The 17,643-nt window shown below is 40.0% G+C and overlaps 1 pseudogene; it reads left to right on the top strand.

Annotated features, from left to right (window-relative positions):
• Positions 1-5,471: 5,471 nt before the first annotated feature.
• LOC126399943 (multidrug and toxin extrusion protein 1-like) lies at positions 5,472-16,300 on the top strand (annotated as a pseudogene).
• The last annotated feature ends 1,343 nt before the right edge of the window (positions 16,301-17,643 follow it).

The raw sequence follows: 17,643 nt of genomic DNA, 5'->3' as shown, positions 1-17,643 counted from the left end.
ACCTGTCCAGGAGAAGAAGAGCTAGCTCCGAGTCAGATTGTAGCCCCTTTAGCTCTTGCAGTGCTCTCCACCTTGGAAATGCAAGGCCAATGTTAATCCAGGTTCTGTCCCTTTCTTTATCTGACAACTTCTTCGCCAACAACCATTGTTTCTTTAGAGGTAATGTCAGATCCTGGTCATCTTCAGGTGGATGTTCCGCTCTCTGCCATTTCATTTCGAAAATACGCGCTGCCATTGCTCACTGGTAGTGATGTTACAGCTGATAGTGCAGTCCCGAGGCCTGTGTCGAGCAAAGAGGGCGTGTCCAAATGAAGCTCGTGTCGAAGCCCGTATCGTTTTTCAGGATATCACCTGACCAAAGACAAACGAGGCCCCGTTTTGCGTGATCCGAGGTGATTCTGAAGATTGTTAAGTACAGAGGATTGAGTGACCCAGTCACACAAGCACTCTAACCTTTTGTGGACACACACACACACGTATATGGGGCATTCTACCGATTGTGTGCAAAGTGCTGTCCCTTAACAAATAAACAACAAAAATAATAAAATTGAGTATTCAGATATAGATATTTACAAAGACTATGTTATGACCTATTTAAACCCAGGACATTAAATGAAAAAGTGATAAGCTAAATATATACAAAATCACCATTTATAGGGTACTTTCTATTGGGAAGTAGCTGTCCCCAACCCTGACCTCTAAAATTCAATTCATGTAAATAACACTTAAAACATTTTTCATATTCTTTTCAAAAGTGTAATTTAAAACATATTTGTGATTAAGTTTAAACACAAGTTGAAAGATTTAGATGTATTGTGGGAGTAATTTTTAAATTAAGACACTATGCTTAAAAAATAGCGTCCCTTGTTTTCATGTCACTACCGAAACACAAGAGTTTTAATGCACTGGTTGAGTCTGGATTTTAGCCACACCCCTGAATTTCTGAGAAGGGGGGTAGTACTGCACCCCCGTCCTACATGGCTGCATGGTAAGTCGCTGACTCACATCATTTTTTAAATAAATGTCTTCCAAAGTCTGAAAATCAGTGTGTAACTTTTAAAACTGTCACTACCGAACACATGTTCTCTTCAATTATGTAAAAATTTGGGGGGTTTATGCAAAATATTATGTTTTTCTGTGTGAACAACTCTTCAAACATGTGCTTGTTAGCCATGTGACTGCTAGCATTCTTTAGTTATCCTGAAAAATAGCTAGGAATGTCACTACCGAAANACTCTGCTTTACTCTATTCTGCTCTACTCTGCTTTGTTCTGCTCTACTCTACTATACTCTGCTCTACTATACTCTACTTTGCTCTCCTCTACTCTATTCTGCTCTACTCTACTATACTCTACTTTGCTCTGCTCTACTCTGCTCTACTCTACTGTGCTCTACTCTGCTCTGTTCTACTCTGCTCTACTTTGCTCTACTCTGCTCTACTCTACTCTACTATACTCTGCTCTACTCTGCTCTGTTCTACTCTGCTCTACTTTGCTCTACTCTGCTCTGTTCTACTCTGCTCTACTTTGCTCTACTCTACTATACTCTGGTCTACTCTGCTCTGCTCTACTCTATACTCTGCTCTGTTCTACTCTGCTCTACTTTGCTCTACTCTGCTCTACTCTACTATACTCTGCTTTACTCTGCTCTTCTCTACTCTGGTCTACTCCATAATCTACTCTTCTCTACTCTACTCTACTCTGCTCTGCTCTACTCTACTCTATACTCTTCTCTACTCTATTCTGCTCTACTCTGCTCTGTTCTTCTCTACTCTGCTCTGCTCTACTCTATACTCTTCTCTACTCTATTCTGCTCTACTCTGCTCTGTTCTACTCTGCTCTGCTCTACTTTGCTCTACTCTATTCTGCTCTGCTCTGCTCTACTCTGCGCTGTTCTGCTCTGCTCTACTCTACTATACTCTGCTTTACTCTGCTCTACTTTGCTCTACTCTGCTCTACTCTGTTCTACTCTGCTCTACTATACTCTGCTTTACTCTGCTATACTCTACTCTGTTCTACTCTACTATGCTCTACACTGCTCTACTCTACAATGCTCTGCTCTACTCTATAATCTGCTCTACTCTACTCTGGTCTATTCTGCTCTACTCTATTCTGCTCTGCTCTACTCTATAATCTGCTATAATCTGCTCTACTCTACTCTGGTCTATTCTGTTCTGCTCTACTCTATAATCTGCTATACTCTGGTATACTGTGCTCTACACTATTCTGCTCTACTCTACTCTGCTATGCTATGCTCTGCTCTGCTCTGCTCTATTCTGCTCTGCTCTACTCTACTATACTCTGCACTAATCTGGTCTACTCTGTTCTACTCTATAATCTGGTCTACTCTGCTCTACTCTATTCTGCTCTGCTCTCCTCTTCTATGCTCTGCCCTACTTTATTATGCTCTACTCTACTCTATTAGGCTCTGCTCTGCTCCACTATACTCTTCTTCAGTCTACTCTACTCTACTCTACTCTTCTCTTCTCTACTCTCTCAAAAATTAAATTGTTTTATTGACCACAAAACATTTGTCTTTGTAATATTCCCACCATAAGGCATACATTTGAGGGAATATGATGCAACCTTAAAAACAGTATAATGGTCACTACCGAAACAGGACAGTCACTACCGAAACACTGGGTGTTTTGTAAAAAATAAAGTATATTGAGTTATCAACTAAAGTATTATGATGCTAATCGGTTACATTTATGTTCTGTTTCATCAATTATTAACTCTGAAATAAATCTGATCAGCGTTATGCATTTTACAAAGAAAAATTGCATTTAGATTTTGAAGAATTCTATAATTTGAACTTCGAAATTTGTTAAAATATTAATTTTTATAGATTTAATTGTGAAAACCTTCAGTAAAAATTTGTAAAAATTGATATCTTTAGACAAGGGAAGGAACAAGCATAACAGGTTGATATATATTTTTTTGTATAATACAATACTATATGTTTCGGTAGTGACAAATTTTGGGAGAGGAAAAACATTCCAAAACAGTCTGAAAATACAATATAAAAATTTACAGTAATTTTACTAGATATGTGACCTTTACATATAGTACAATATATATAGGTACAAAGTTTTGGAAATAAAACATAAAATTTCAAAATATTTCCAGCCCAATTTTGCACACATTCGGTAGAATGCCCCATACACATATATATATATACACACATATATATGTATATATATATATATATATATACACATATGTGTGTGTGTGTGTATGCACTTTATTGATATACCACGTTCAGGATAGATTCATTTCATCTGGCTTTACACCTCATAGGGGGATTCTGACGTAATCATCATCATTATGCATCATTATGTGTATGCCAGATCCACTGACATGTAGCCCACATGTAATATCACAGTAGGACTGCTGTACATCAAATGACCAGCAGATGTCAGTACTCCTAAATGAGCTGTTAAACGGGCTTCGTGTGATCGGCCTTTTGGCGAAGCAATCCGCCTTAAAGATTCGACACATTCACGGGGCTTCATCACACCATCACTACTCACTGGCCGTAGCCTTTTATAGGGAGGGAGGGCCAAGGGCTCCGAAAGGAGGAGGAGGAGGGGGGGATTCACATGAACGTACATGAACGCGCAGCCGGACTGGCTTGAAAACAATGGGCTGGAGATCAACACAGAGAGAGGGTGTGTGAGGTCATGCTATACTCCAGATGAAATTACACCTCTAGTTCTTCACATAGCAATTTTTTAATTCCTTCAATCTAGAAATGATGAATTTCGCTTATTGCTCCTTTTAAGATGGTTATAAATACTTGAATGCAATCTGAATAGCTTCATGTCAGAGTTCTGGGTGAAGAGTGGAAGAAAATATGCCTCAAACACTATAAGTAGTACGCATTCACTTTACTCATGGGCTTTGTAGCTGTCATGCTTTTCTATGTTGTGTGTGTGTGTGTGTGTGTGTGTGTGTGTGTGTGTGTGGTTTTTGCAGTCATTTTATTTATTTTTTGTTGTTTTTTGTTTATTTTTATTGTTGGTTGTTTGTATCTCTTTGTGGTTGTTTGGCCCCTATTTGAAGTTATTTTGTGTGTCTTTGCAGTACCTTCGAATCTCTTTGTAGCCTCTATCTGTCTCTTTGTGGTCAGTCTGCAGGTGAAGGAGAGCACTTTGGGCCACTTGGCATGTACCTGGAAGGCCAAATACATCCATGACTTTACTACATTAATATGCAAAGAAGTTAAAAATAATGCTAACAGATTATTCAGTCATCAACATGAAGAGAAAACAAAATTATTTATGTATACATCGTCAATCAAAATATGTTAGAATATTTACTTATGCATTGATACATTTTAAATCACTGTTGATATCTCCCACAAAATCTTTTTTCTTTAAACTTAACAGCTATTGTTGATTGAAGAATAAAAACTGTCACTTCAGCCACATTCCCACTTTCTTCCCATTCATTTCCATTCTCTTCCAGTCCACCAGATGTCCCCAGGCTGTTTCTCCTGTCCCAGTTACCTCTCTCCCATCCATCTCTCACATCCAGTCATCCTCTCCTGCCCTGTAATAACCTGTTAACCTGTTCCCACTTTGGTCATCAATGAATGATTAAATAATCAGCCCTTTTTCTCTCACTCCTGGCCAGTTTAAAAATTTGTAATGTTGCTTTGTTGCATGGTTTCCTTATGAGCCGGCGATCCTGTTACCTGTAACCTTTACCTGTCTGCCTGACCTTCTGCCTGATTCACAAACTTGTGATTCCCTAATTCTTTGCGGTTATGTCTGCCTGTCAGACCGGCTTCCTGGTTTTTACTTTTGCCTGTTTTGTTACTCTGTAAGCTTCTGACAGTAGATAATTAAACTCTCGCTTAGGTCCAAGGTCTCAGGTCACCAGGAGCAATACACAAGTTCATACATAATAAGAGTGGGTTTACTGTGTCTTAAGGGTTGCTTTGCCAATTTTTGTTGCACACGTGATGAATGCAAAGTCCTGCTATTGTCATACACCAAAGTTGGCTGGTAGAAAAGTGAAATAGAGTACAGGGAAAATGCTAATTACGGTGTGGGGTATTAAATTAGGGCCACTAAGTTGATTACAGCTCCTTATAGTCCCCAGTTGTATTTCAAAAATAGAGCATTGATGGTAAGACCCAGGTCAAGACAAACCATGTACATAAAGGGCTGAGTGGATGCCTTAGTCTTTTTTATCCTGCTGCAGTATATTCATGTTCAAGTGCAGTCACCATTTTTATCCAATTTTTAACAATACACAGTCTCAAAAACAATTTATCCATTTGATAAATAGATAGATTGTACTATCATGATCATCAATCTTTAAACCCAAACTTTTTTTCTGTTGTTATTTCTAGCCAAGTTGTAACATGTGAAAGGGGTTAATTATTACATTGTCGTAATCAATGCCCACAGTCTAGTCTGCCAAATGTTGAACTTTGGAATGATGGAAAATGTGACCATTAAATCACTGACCAGAATTTGGTGGTTAGCTTGGATAGTATGAAGATATTATGGTACTTAAGACTCTTAAGAAATCCCGATGGCATGATTTTCAAGACTCAAGATCAAAACATTATTGCTTTCAAGTCATTCATCTTAGTCTTTGTTGTGATTGTAGGCTTTTTTTTTCAAAATCTGTGTTGTTTCAGCTGGCCTTGGCTTAATTCCAAGACAGCTGTGACCACAGCAAAGATTATTTTGCACTTTCCAACATCCTGAAGAGCAACTAAGACAAGTCCATGAGAGAAACGACGGACACTCCAGCAAAAACCTGCATTAGCATCACGTCCTGCAGACATGGAGGCAGCCAGTGACAAGCTTTTCTGCTGCAGGTGGATGCGCCACAGGGTTCCCCTGGCCCACAGAGAGGAACTGTACCACATGCTGAGGATGACAGGGCCTCTGGTAAGGATTGGCACTGCTACGTACCTTGCTCTGTCTGTAAGGGACTGTGAGGACTAGGGCTGTCCTTGCTGAAAAGCTTTCTTATACAACAGATGACTGATGACAGTTTTTTTCTTTTGCCAAAGAATGGTTGAGATGTCAGGTAACAGATTTTTGTGTCTGAGACTTCGAAGCAGAAATCAATAGACCTAAAACAGAATTTGGCAGATTTCAAACAGTGGCTGCAACCTGTCAAAGTGATGACAGTATGATTATTTGCAAAGACACAGTCTAAGCGCCATGCTAATTAAAAGCAACTTTGCTGTAATTCGCAATGTATCAAGCTCGTAGCTGTATCAAGTGTACCATTGTCGATGTTTGTCTTTGCAGCTGCTCTCTCTAATCCTCAATTACCTGCTTCCATTCGTGGTCACAATGTTCTGTGGGCGTCTGGGAAATGAAGTGATGGCTGGCTATGGATTAGCTTCTGCTGTAAGTGGTGAGCTGTATGCTCCACAGACTTGCGGAGTTTAGCATGAGGAAATGACGTGGAAATGTAATTTCAAGGGAGAAAATGAATTAATACAACTATAAACTCACCAAGATAGCTTTTACAATTGTCTCACAAGCCTAAAGATTTAATCAACATGTAGCACATTTCATGAGTCACAGAAATACTGGTTACATCAGTGTCCTCAAGTGTACGTCAGACTCATTTAAGTATGTTTCATAATATTTTCAGACCATCAATGTTACCACTGCAGCAACAGGATATGGTTTGGGACTGGCATGTGATACTTTGGTGTCTCAGGTGTGGAAAATCCATTTTGATATGATGATATAAATCACTGGAAATACTTATATTCTCCTCCTGTTTATTTCTGGCCCTCTCTCTAAAATGTGAATTATGTTGTGCAGACATTTGGTGGTAAGAACCTGCTGCGGGTGGGAGTGATCCTTCAGCGGGGCATCATCATCCTGCTGTTGTTCTGTCTGCCCTGCTGGGGTCTGCTCATTAATGCCCAGGCCATCCTGTTATGCTTAGGCCAGGACCCTGAGGTGGCCAGGTAACTAACAGCACCAAACATATAGCGATACTGTTGATAACATTATAAGGGATGTTGGCAAGTCTGATGGTGGAGGGGTCAATCAAACACAGGACTTTAACCCAGAAGACAACTGTTTGTGTCCTGTGTAAAACCAAAAGTCAGTGTCATTTTAAGCCAAACCTTGATCTATGCCTATGCCTAAGGAAATTTATTTTGAAAAGACACTGTTTGCATGTAAAGAGCAGAAACAGACACGTCCAAAACTGACATCAGAGTGGTAGCTACAATGTCATGGTTCAACGTTCCTTTATACAATGGTTTGTATGATATCATGTGAATTAGCTCCCAACAAATGACGTAACGTTACTTAGGAGTGGAGTGTGTGGGATTTAGTGGCATCTTGTGATGAGCAGGGTGTTACCCTGCTCCTAGCGTGTAGAGAATCAACAGTGGCCTTTAGGTAAAGTAAAAATACAATGTTTGGTTTGTCTGTTTTGGGCTTCCATAGAAACATGGCAGACTCCATGGAAAGAAGACCCGCTCCTGATGTAGATATTAATATAGCTCATTCTAAGGTAATGAAAAGCCAATGAATATTATTTTCAGGTGATTATACACAAGAGAAGAAGAAAGAAAGAAAACAATTGGCAATTTCTGCCAACAGATCCACCTAAATCCTAGACACTGAACATTTAACGATATTTAACATAATGTTATACTTGTAAAGTTAGTAAAATTACGGAGGTTAGCCTGAGGCAAGTAGAGTAACTGTGGTTAGGTTTAGGGAAAGAAACATGGTGATGACGTACCTTAAAATGACTGAAAGTTGACATGGTTCTGAACAGTCTCCTGGGGTAAATCCACAGGGAAAGTCCTGTGTTTTGCAACCAAACTACCACCCCAACCTGACTGCTTCCTTTTTTTGGGATTGACATGAGTTGGGAATGAGAACATGCTGCTTCAGCAGCTACTCACTAACTTTGTTAGACGTTTGGTTCTGGGAAAGAAGAGTACAGTGGGTTTATCAGGGTGAATATAAACCCATCTGCCTGCTGCTGCTGCTACCACACTGTACACAATTGACAATAGCATTGAGACATGAGGGGTATAAAAACCAGAAGAGTGTGCTAAAATAAGGCAAAAAAGCTCTCTAGGGCTGCAGAGTTGGAAAACAATTCTCTATGGGTTCTTCACTACCAGCAAATTCATGTTATTTGTAGTCAATTGGTCCAATTTAGATTTACAGAAAAAAATTGATGAATGCAGCATTAACTTGAGTTTCTCATTAATAAGTAAATCTTTCACACATCCTGCTTCTGAGTGGCCATAAAAATAAATAAGGTTGGATGACGTTGATCAGTGTATATTACCTTGAACTGATAAGTGCTTGCTTGTCCTTTATTTGGTTTGAATACATTGTCTTGATTTCAGAATAGCCCAGCAGTATATCACATGCTTCCTTCCTGCAGTACCAGTGAGTCATACCTTTTCTCTCACCTTTCAATGAAAATTCAACATGTTTTTCTGTTATTTTCTGTTGTTATTTTGTTTTTCTGCTCAATGAGCTGCTAAATATTTATAAACACCTTATTAAAATCAACTGTCTGTGTAGGTAATGGTTCTGCAACGTCTCCAGGTGTCTTACCTGCAAAACCAGGTGCATATTTGTCGTAAACCCAAGTCCAGTTCTTTGTGTTGGTGCTGTCCTGTATCTTATTTCAGCGTATACAAATGTTGTGAATCTTATTGAACAATATTGTAATATAATTTCTGAGGAGAAAGGTATGAGTAGTGGTAATCACATTGCCCATGTTTTTGTATTCAGGGTATAATACTGCCACAAATGTATGCTGCTGCCATGGCAAACATAGCAAATGTGGTGACAAACTACATCTTTCTATACTGGCTGGATCTTGGTGTTAGGTAGGTGTACTCGCACATGCACTATAGAGATTTCTGAATCTGATTAAAGTTATTGCACGCACTGATGTCAGCTTGTCTGTGTGCATACAGTGGATCTGCAGCAGCCAACGCGCTGTCTCACATTTACATCTGTGTCTTTCTGTTTGCTTACAGCTGGTGGAGGAAACTCCATGTCACAACATGGGGAGGTGAGGCAACATTATATTTAGCAGACATTTGTGGTGATCTTGTGATCTCATGGACCACTTTGTTCATCTGCCAAGTTTTTACAAAAATAAGTTTCTCTCTCCCCCTGCAGGCTGGTCTGTAGAATCACTGCAGGAGTGGGGCTCCTACATGAAACTAGCCATTCCCAGTACATTAATGAAGTGCTTTGAGTGGTGGGTTTATGAGTTTGGGGGATTCTTTGCAGGTAATCCAAGTACTATATACTGGTAAGTAGGGCTGCAACCAATGATTATTTTCCAATTAAATGATTAGTTGTTTATTCTATAAAGTATATGACAATAGTAAAAGATTCAGTGTTTCCCAAAACCAAAGATGACATCCTCAAATGTTTTAAATTCAGTTTACTGTCATAGAGGAGGAAAATAAATAAATAAATAAAACTTTTCTTTTTAAAAAGACCAAACAAACCTTCAACCATAATTGACTGTCAAAGTAGCCAGGGATTAATTTAAAGATATACTATGCAGGATTTTCCTAAAAAAAAACACCCAAAAAACACAATGTATAGACTCATACAGAAGCAATCCGTCTCATCACTTATGGCCCAGTAAAAGTGTGTTTTGTTATTTTGTTTCTTTTACAAAGACTCTGCCCTCTGCCTGTATTTTCTTATTTTTGCCTTATTTTCTGTCATCGGGACATTTATGTTAGTGTAGCCTCCACAATGTTTAAGTCAGTTTAGGCCTTTTTGAAAAGGTAGGGACCAGGTGCCTGACTTTAAGCAGCAGACAGCCAAGAGACAAAGCACTAACCTAGGGCCAAGAAATTGAGCATAGCGTTAGTTCAGGCAGGACACGATGTCAAGCTCTTCTCTCATCCCAGCTACATCAGCTGATCTCAAACAGCCCAGTCAACTGATGGAGCAGCTGATTGATGAAAGGGAGTGAGCTGATCAGTCACATGATTCCTTTCTATGCAACCAATTGGCAAATCTCATTCAGGGCACCCTATTTAAACTGCTTTGGGCTACCTACTGTTGCTGCTTCCTCTGCAAGCCGCTTTGCAACCCACATCCTTCCCAGCTCCTCCTTTTCATGCTGTATCAGACTTATCAGTGTCATTTCTGTTTGTCATTGATGCTGCTCTGTTCTGTTCCTGGGGGGTATTTGCTGCTGCTGCTGCCATACAGCTCTCTGCCTTAGGCTTTCCACGTAGGCGCGTGGAAGGCAGAGGGGCCCCAGAACAGAGCCATACCGCCAAATATAATACTGCACCAAATATAATACTGCACCAAATATAATACTGCAAATGGAAATAAAGTTTTCTGTGACAAAAGTGTTCCTGACTGAACTGATAGTTGACAACTATTCGATTAATCCTTGCAGCTCTATTGGTAACAAACCAGATACATGTACAAACTCTGAGTCATGACTATTCTTCTCTGTCTCTGATGATCAGGAATACTGAGTGAAGATGAGCTGGCAGCCCAACATGTTGTGATGATGGTGGCATTCATAACCTACAAGGTACTAACTACAAGTCACAGCATTATGTTCTCACTTTTAGTGTTCTCTGAACATGTCTCAGAATTAGAATAGCACGGTGGTGCAGTTGTTTGCATGTTCTTCTTGTGTGCAGGTTTTTTTTCTGGGTTTTCTGGCTTCCTCCCACAGTCCAAAGACATGTTAGTCAGGTTAATCGGTGACTCTAAATTGGCCGTAGGTGTGAATGTGAGTCTGAATGGTTGTCTGTCTCTATGTGTCAGCCCTGTAATAGTTTGGTGACCTGTCCAGGGTGTATCCCGCCTCTTGCACAATGCCAGCTGGGATCACCTCCAGCCCCCCTGTGACCCCCTAAGAGAATAAGCGAATACAAATTAACTTTCACAAGTAAAAGTTATGGTTTAGCTTTTAAATACTCTCAGGAGAAATTGCTCTATCTCTGATCATACTTCTTGAATGTATTTTTTCTTTTTTTTTTGCAAAATGATGAATCCATAGTTCCCCCTCGGTATTCAAGCTGTGGCGTGTGCCAGAGTGGGTAATGCTCTCGGTGCAGGAGACACTGCCAGGGCGCTTCTCACCACCAAGATGTCATTCGCTCTTGCAGGTCAGTTATAAACATGTTCACTTGTTATATTAACAAATCAGCTTTTGATGTTTGATTTCTTCAACATTTTCCCACCTCCTCTTTTACAGGTAGCTTTGCAGTTGTTGAAGGTCTTGTACTCGGCTCTACTAAATCAGTGATTGGCTTCATCTTCACCTCTGATGAGTGAGTCTCTGCAGTCACACTCACATTTCAAGAACTAATAGAAGTAAAAAAAAAAGTGCTTTTGCTACATACAAAGATTTGCCTAGAAAAATAAGAATACATGTTAATCATAAAACCACTTGATGAATGCTTACTGTTTCCTTCAGTTCTTTGAAGCCCTTGCGGTGAGTCCAACAGTTTCATTTATTCATTTACCTAGCACGGCAGATGTTGAAGTATCTACAGTAGAAGTTGGCACATGGTGGCCAGTGGGCTAAAACTGTGTAATAATCAGAGATTTGTCTCTCTGCATTCTAGTGTGTTTCTACAGGCATCTTCTTGGGCACAGGCAAACAGAAGATACCTGCTGTGGCCAATTTCATTGGATACTACTGCATCGGACTTCCACTGAGCGTTACTTTAATTTTTGTTGCAAAACTGAGAATTTTAGGTAATTATATGAGGTGACCTTTTTTTTTTCTTTTACAAATAGATTTTTCCAAATGAATCCTGCAGTGCACTTACATAACTATATTGTCTCTCGCCATAGGTTTTTGGCTGGGACTGCTTGTTTGTGTCATTTTACAATCCACCTTCTACATCATTGTCATCTTCAAGCTGAACTGGGAGAGAATGACAGAGGAGGTATGCTGAGCAGGGCCTCAGAATTTGGACTTTCTGATATAAACTGTGTTTTTTTAAAGCTATTTGTTGCATGCAAAAATATTTTAAAAAAAATGGAATTTCGTTATTATCTCCGCCAGATCTCATTGACATCTGACTCCTCAATCCTCTTAACTGGCTGGTGGGGACCGCAAGTTTTCCAGAAATCAGCTTTTAAGAACAAGAAAGACATGCAGAGTTGTGGCAACTACAGAGGGATAAAGTTGATGAGCCATACAAAGAAGCTATGGGAAAGAGTAGTGGAAGCTAGACTAAGAACAGAAGTGAACATCTGTGAGCAGCAGTATGGTTTCATGCCAAGAAAAAGTACTACAGATGCAGCAATAGCTTTGAGGATGTTGATGGACAGGTACAGAGAAGGTCAGAGGGAACTGCATTGTGTCTTTGTAGATCTAGAGAAAGCATATGACAGGATGCCGAGAGAGGAGCTGTGGTATTGTATGAGGAAGTCTGTAATGGCAGAGAAGTATGTTAGAGTGGTGCAGGACATGTATGAGAGCTGTTTTACAGTGGTGAGGTGTGCTGTAGGTGTGACAGAGGCATTTAAGTGGGGCTGCATCAAGGATCAGCTCTGAGCCCCTTCTTGTTTGCTATGGTGATGGACAGGTTGACAGATGAGGTTAGACAGGAATCTCCATGGACTATGATGTTTGCAGATGACATTGTGATCTGTAGTGAGAGCAGGGAGCAGGCGGAGGAAAATCTAGAGAGGTGGAGGTATGCCCTGGAAAGGAAAGGGATTAATGTTAGCCATAGCAAGACTGAATACATGTGTGTGAATGAGAAAGACCCAAGTGAATCGGTGAGGTTACAGGGAGTAGAAATAAAGAAGGTGGAGGATTTTAAGTACTTAGGTTCAATAGTCCAGAGCGACGGAGAGTGTGGAAAAGAGGTGAAGAAATGTGTGCAAGCAGGTTGGAACGGGTGGAGAAAAGTGTCAGGTGTGATGTGTGATAGAAGAGTACCAGCAAGATTAAAAGGAAAGGTGTACAAGACGGTGGTGAGAACAGCGATGTGGTTTGGTTTAGAGACAGTGGCCCTGAGGAAAAGAAAGGAGGCAGAGCTGGAGGTATCAGAGATGAAGATGTTGAGGTTCTCTTTGGGAGTGACGAGGATGGATAGGATCAGGAATGAGTACATCGGAGGGACAGCTCATGTTAGCTGTTTTGGGAGATAAAGTCAGAGAGGCCAGACTGAGATGGTCTGGACATGTTCAGAGGAGGGATAGTGAATATATCGGTAGAAGGATGCTGAGGTTGGAACTACCAGGCAAGAGGCCTAGAGGAAGACCAAAGAGGAGATTTATGGATGTAGTGAAAGAGGACATGAAGTCAGCTGGTGTGAGAGAAGAGGATGTGGAGGATAGGGTTAGATGGAGGCAGATGATTTGCTGTGGCGACCCCTAAAGGGAACAGCCAAAAGAAGAAAAAGAAGCTCAGCTAACAACAAAAAACCATACCATCTATTGCAGGCCACATTTTTGCCTTTGTTATGGCTCAAAAACTGCCATCCCTATTTTCTGTTAACTTTGACACCATTTTCACTGTAAGGGAGTCAGAATGGAAAGTTACACTGGCCGCTGCTGCGATCCAGTTTTGTTCTACTGCACAGCATCATATCACACCAGGAGTATTTCAGAAGTAGAGCGTTTGCCTGCCTGTATAATATAGACTTGCATGTTTTGTTGATTTGGTTGTTTTTCCTTGAAATTTGTACTTCTACTACAACTAAGTAAGCAGGCTATTTCAATCAGGAGAGACTTGTTTTTATGGTAAAAGAATATTTGTTAACGTGTGAACATACACATGAGATAAGAGGAAGATGGAGAAGTGCTGATGATCTGGATGGGTAGAGGAATGAATCTTTATGAGCTTGTCCTGGACTCTGGATACGATGGCTGGAGGTGAATGGAGTGGAGGAGGTTGGAATGATTCTGCCTAAAATGATGGCTGACAGCAGCAGAAAAGAGAGCAGATTTAAAATTTTGCAGTGGCATCCAGATTGGCTGAGAGAGATTGTGGCAAAGTTTGACTGGATAATTAGAAGAGTGAACACCCATAGTCAGCTGATTTGAGAGAGTAGTGAGATTGGGATGGAGAGAAATGCGAACGGATGAGCACAGAGAAAATCTTCCTGATTGAACTTATGCTGAGCTTCATATAGTTAAATGGTGCATCTCTGTTTTTTGTTTGTATTTGTTTGCAGGCTGTAAACCGAGCACAGAAAATCACTCTCATAACATTATTAAGCGCAGCTGCCCGGTCAGACGCTGCGGCTGACAACACTGCTGACCAGACCGCCAGTAATGGAAATGTAAGTGGCCAGCTACACTTCTAAATCATTATGTCTTTCTTATAATCAATTGACATTCATATTTCTCTGTAAAGTTTTTGCTATTTGACTACTGCTTGATCTCCATACGACTCAACAAAATAATGGGCAACATCTTTCTCTCAAGTCAGTGGATGGCTACATAACTGTGAGCACAGAGTGCCATGATGGGAACAGAGAGACACAGGATGGACATGCAGTCCAGCATGTGAAGAGAGGTCATCTCTCCATGACCCAGCTGATCATCAGGCGAGGCCTCACTATGTTTGCCGCAGTTGCTCTTCTGGCTGTGGGAGCAAGTGTGCACTTCCTTGTGCCCTTGCCAAAGACCTTGCCGTCAGAGACCAATTTTACTTTGGACTGGATCAATACGACATATACGCCTGATCAGATTCTCTCCACTGCGCTGGTTGCAAAGGAAGAGTCAGATTGACCTTGAGAGTCCAAAACCACAATGCTTCTGTTTAATATGTTAATTACAATGAATACACTGAATACAGTAGAGTTTGCTCATGTTCATGTAACCAAATTCATGATAAGCAGGTTTATAATAATTCCAGCAGCCAGGATGATTAAAAAAAATAATAATAAGTGGATGATTGGTTGAACTAATGTTCTGCTTTAAGAGATGAAATTATTCTTTGGTTATAGACAATTTAAATTTTTAGATGCCGTCTGCTTTTTTCCTTATCTAGGCTTGTGTCGTGTTGACCTGTAATGCAGCTCTGTTTTCTTTAAGGGGAGAATGTTTTTAATGGCTCTGCAGAGCATTTGTAAGTGCACCTCTCATTTTATGGAACAAAAAAAACATAATGGCGGTTGTAGAAATAAATAAAAATAAAATAATAAAATGTGAAAAGATGTCCTATTTCGTTGAATATTAATAAGTGTTATAAAAGCATCATGTCAGAGTTCTGGGATGAAGAGTGGAAGAAAAATAGGCCTAATGCACTGCAAAGAGTAGGCATTCACTTTACTCATGAGCTTTGTAGGTGTCATACTTTTTTTGTGTTTACGTGTGGTTTTATGTCTTTTTGAGGTCATTTTGTGTATTTTTGCAGTACCTTCGAATCTCTTTGTAGCCTTTATGTGTCTCTTTGTGGTCATTTTAAGTCTCATCCAGGTCGCTACATGTCTCTGAGATTGACATTTTGCAGGTGAAGGCCACAGGGGTCCCGGACACTTTGGGCCCCTTGGCATGTAACCCGTAGGCCCCTTGAGTAATACATCCATGACTTCAGACCATTAATACTCAAAGAAGTTAAAAATAATATGAGCAGCTTATTCAGTCATCAACATGAAGAGAATACAAAATTATTTATGTATACATCGTCAATCAAAATATGTTAGAAAATTACTGACGCAATACTAAATTTTAAATCACTGTTGATATCTTCCACAATTTTTTTTTTCTTTAAACTTTACAACTATTATTGAATGAAGAATAAAAACTCACTTCAGCCACATTCCCACTTTCTTAAACCCATTCATTTCCATTCTCTTCCAGTCCACCAGATGTCCCCAGGCTGTTTCTCCTGTCCCAGTTACCTCTCTCCCATCCATCTCTCACATCCAGTCATCCTCTCCTGCCCTGTAATAATCCTTTCCTTCTGGTCCCAGCCATCGACCTTCCCTGCCCACCTGTTAACCTGTTCCCACTTTGGTCATCAATGAATGATTAAATAATCAGCCCTTTTTCTCTCACTCCTGGCCAGTTTAAAAATTTGTAATGTTGCTTTGTTGCATGGTTTCCTTATGAGCCGCTGATCCTGTTACCTGTAACCTTTACCTGTCTGCCTGACCTTCTGCCTGATTCTCAAACTTGTGATTCCCTAACTCTTTGCGGTTATGTCTGCCTGTCAGACTGGCTTTCTGGTTTTTACCTTTGTGTGTTATGTTACTCTGTAAGCTTCTGTAACCCTGTATTTGTCTGTTTTGTTACTCTGTAAGCTTCTGTAATAAATAATTGAACTCTCTTGGGTCCAAGGTCTCCGGTCACCAGGTGCAATACACAAGTTGTTTTTTTTTCTTTTTCTCAAGTCTCTTTATTGTTTGTTTTTTTTAGGACAGATAATGTGCAAATTACAGAAACAGCAATCTAAATGCCACACAATGACAAAATTAGGTAATGTCCAGTAGAGACAAATATAGAAAACAAGAAAGTGACAACAAAAAACAAAATACACATCTTGGCAACCAAAATGTTACAAAAATGAGGGTGCGATGCACCACGGATGGGCCCTTATCACATAACGTCAAGAGCATAAGCTATGAGTCAATTCCCTTTTGCTGGGTTGTAGACCATTTGTCAAGAATTGGTTTCCAGATTTTTAGGAAGATGTTTTCTTTGTTGGCAAGTTTATATCGAAGCACTTCCATATGAATCACGTTGCCAAGCTCCCTCAGCCATCAGTGGAAAGAGGGGCTGGACTATGACTTCCAATGTTGTAAAATGAGGTATTTTGCTAGCAGAATACAGAGAGACAGAGGTCACAGGTAACCCAAATATGGCGAGAAAAGGGTCTGGCGTTATTTTGTTTTTTACTATAAACCTTTGATTTGTAGTCAAATATAAGCAACCAGAAGGAATAGAGCTTGGGGCACAGCCATAGTTGATAGGTAAGCGTGCCTGTGTCCTGTTTGCATTCATCACACAAGGGGGAGACGTTGGGATATATTGCATGAAGTCTTGCGTTTGTGTAGTGGAGTCTATGCACAATCATGAATTGTATAAGTCTGTGTCTGTAAAGCCCTGTGAGGCAAATTGTGATTTGTGATATTAGGCTTTATAAATAAAATTGATTGATTGATTGATTGATTGATTGATTGATTGATTGATTGATTGATTGATTGACTGATTGATTGTGTCTAACATTTATGGAACTGTTATATATCTTGACGAGAATTTCCCCTCCAAGTATCATCAGTATCACCAGCTCTTCTGTCCAAGCACTCCTTAGTTTGGCATCAGACAATTTAACATGACCTTGCAAGGATGAGTACAGCAAAAGAGACGGATCAAGTGTGGTGTGTTTAGGCTTGTTTTGATAATGTGGTAAATGAGTTTTGATATAACTTCTTATTTGGAGGTATCTAAAGAAGAAGAAAAAACTGCTGCAGATGTTGGAAGGATACGAGTTTCTCCTCAATATATATAAGTCTCCAGTTATGGCGATAGTTTTGTCTTTCAGAACAGAAAAAACTGGATCAACCAAACCTGGAGGAAAAGCATGATTTTTGCAGATAGGGCTGTCTATATATACTGTGGGTAAATTCAGAAAGGACTGAATTTGCTTCCATATTCTCAACGTATTTAGAATAATCTGGCTGGTTATATACGATGGA

This window comes from Epinephelus moara, chromosome 2, assembly GCF_006386435.1.
Source record: "Epinephelus moara isolate mb chromosome 2, YSFRI_EMoa_1.0, whole genome shotgun sequence".
Classification (NCBI taxonomy): Eukaryota; Metazoa; Chordata; class Actinopteri; order Perciformes; family Serranidae; genus Epinephelus; species Epinephelus moara.
This window is presented reverse-complemented; position numbering and strand designations above follow the sequence as displayed.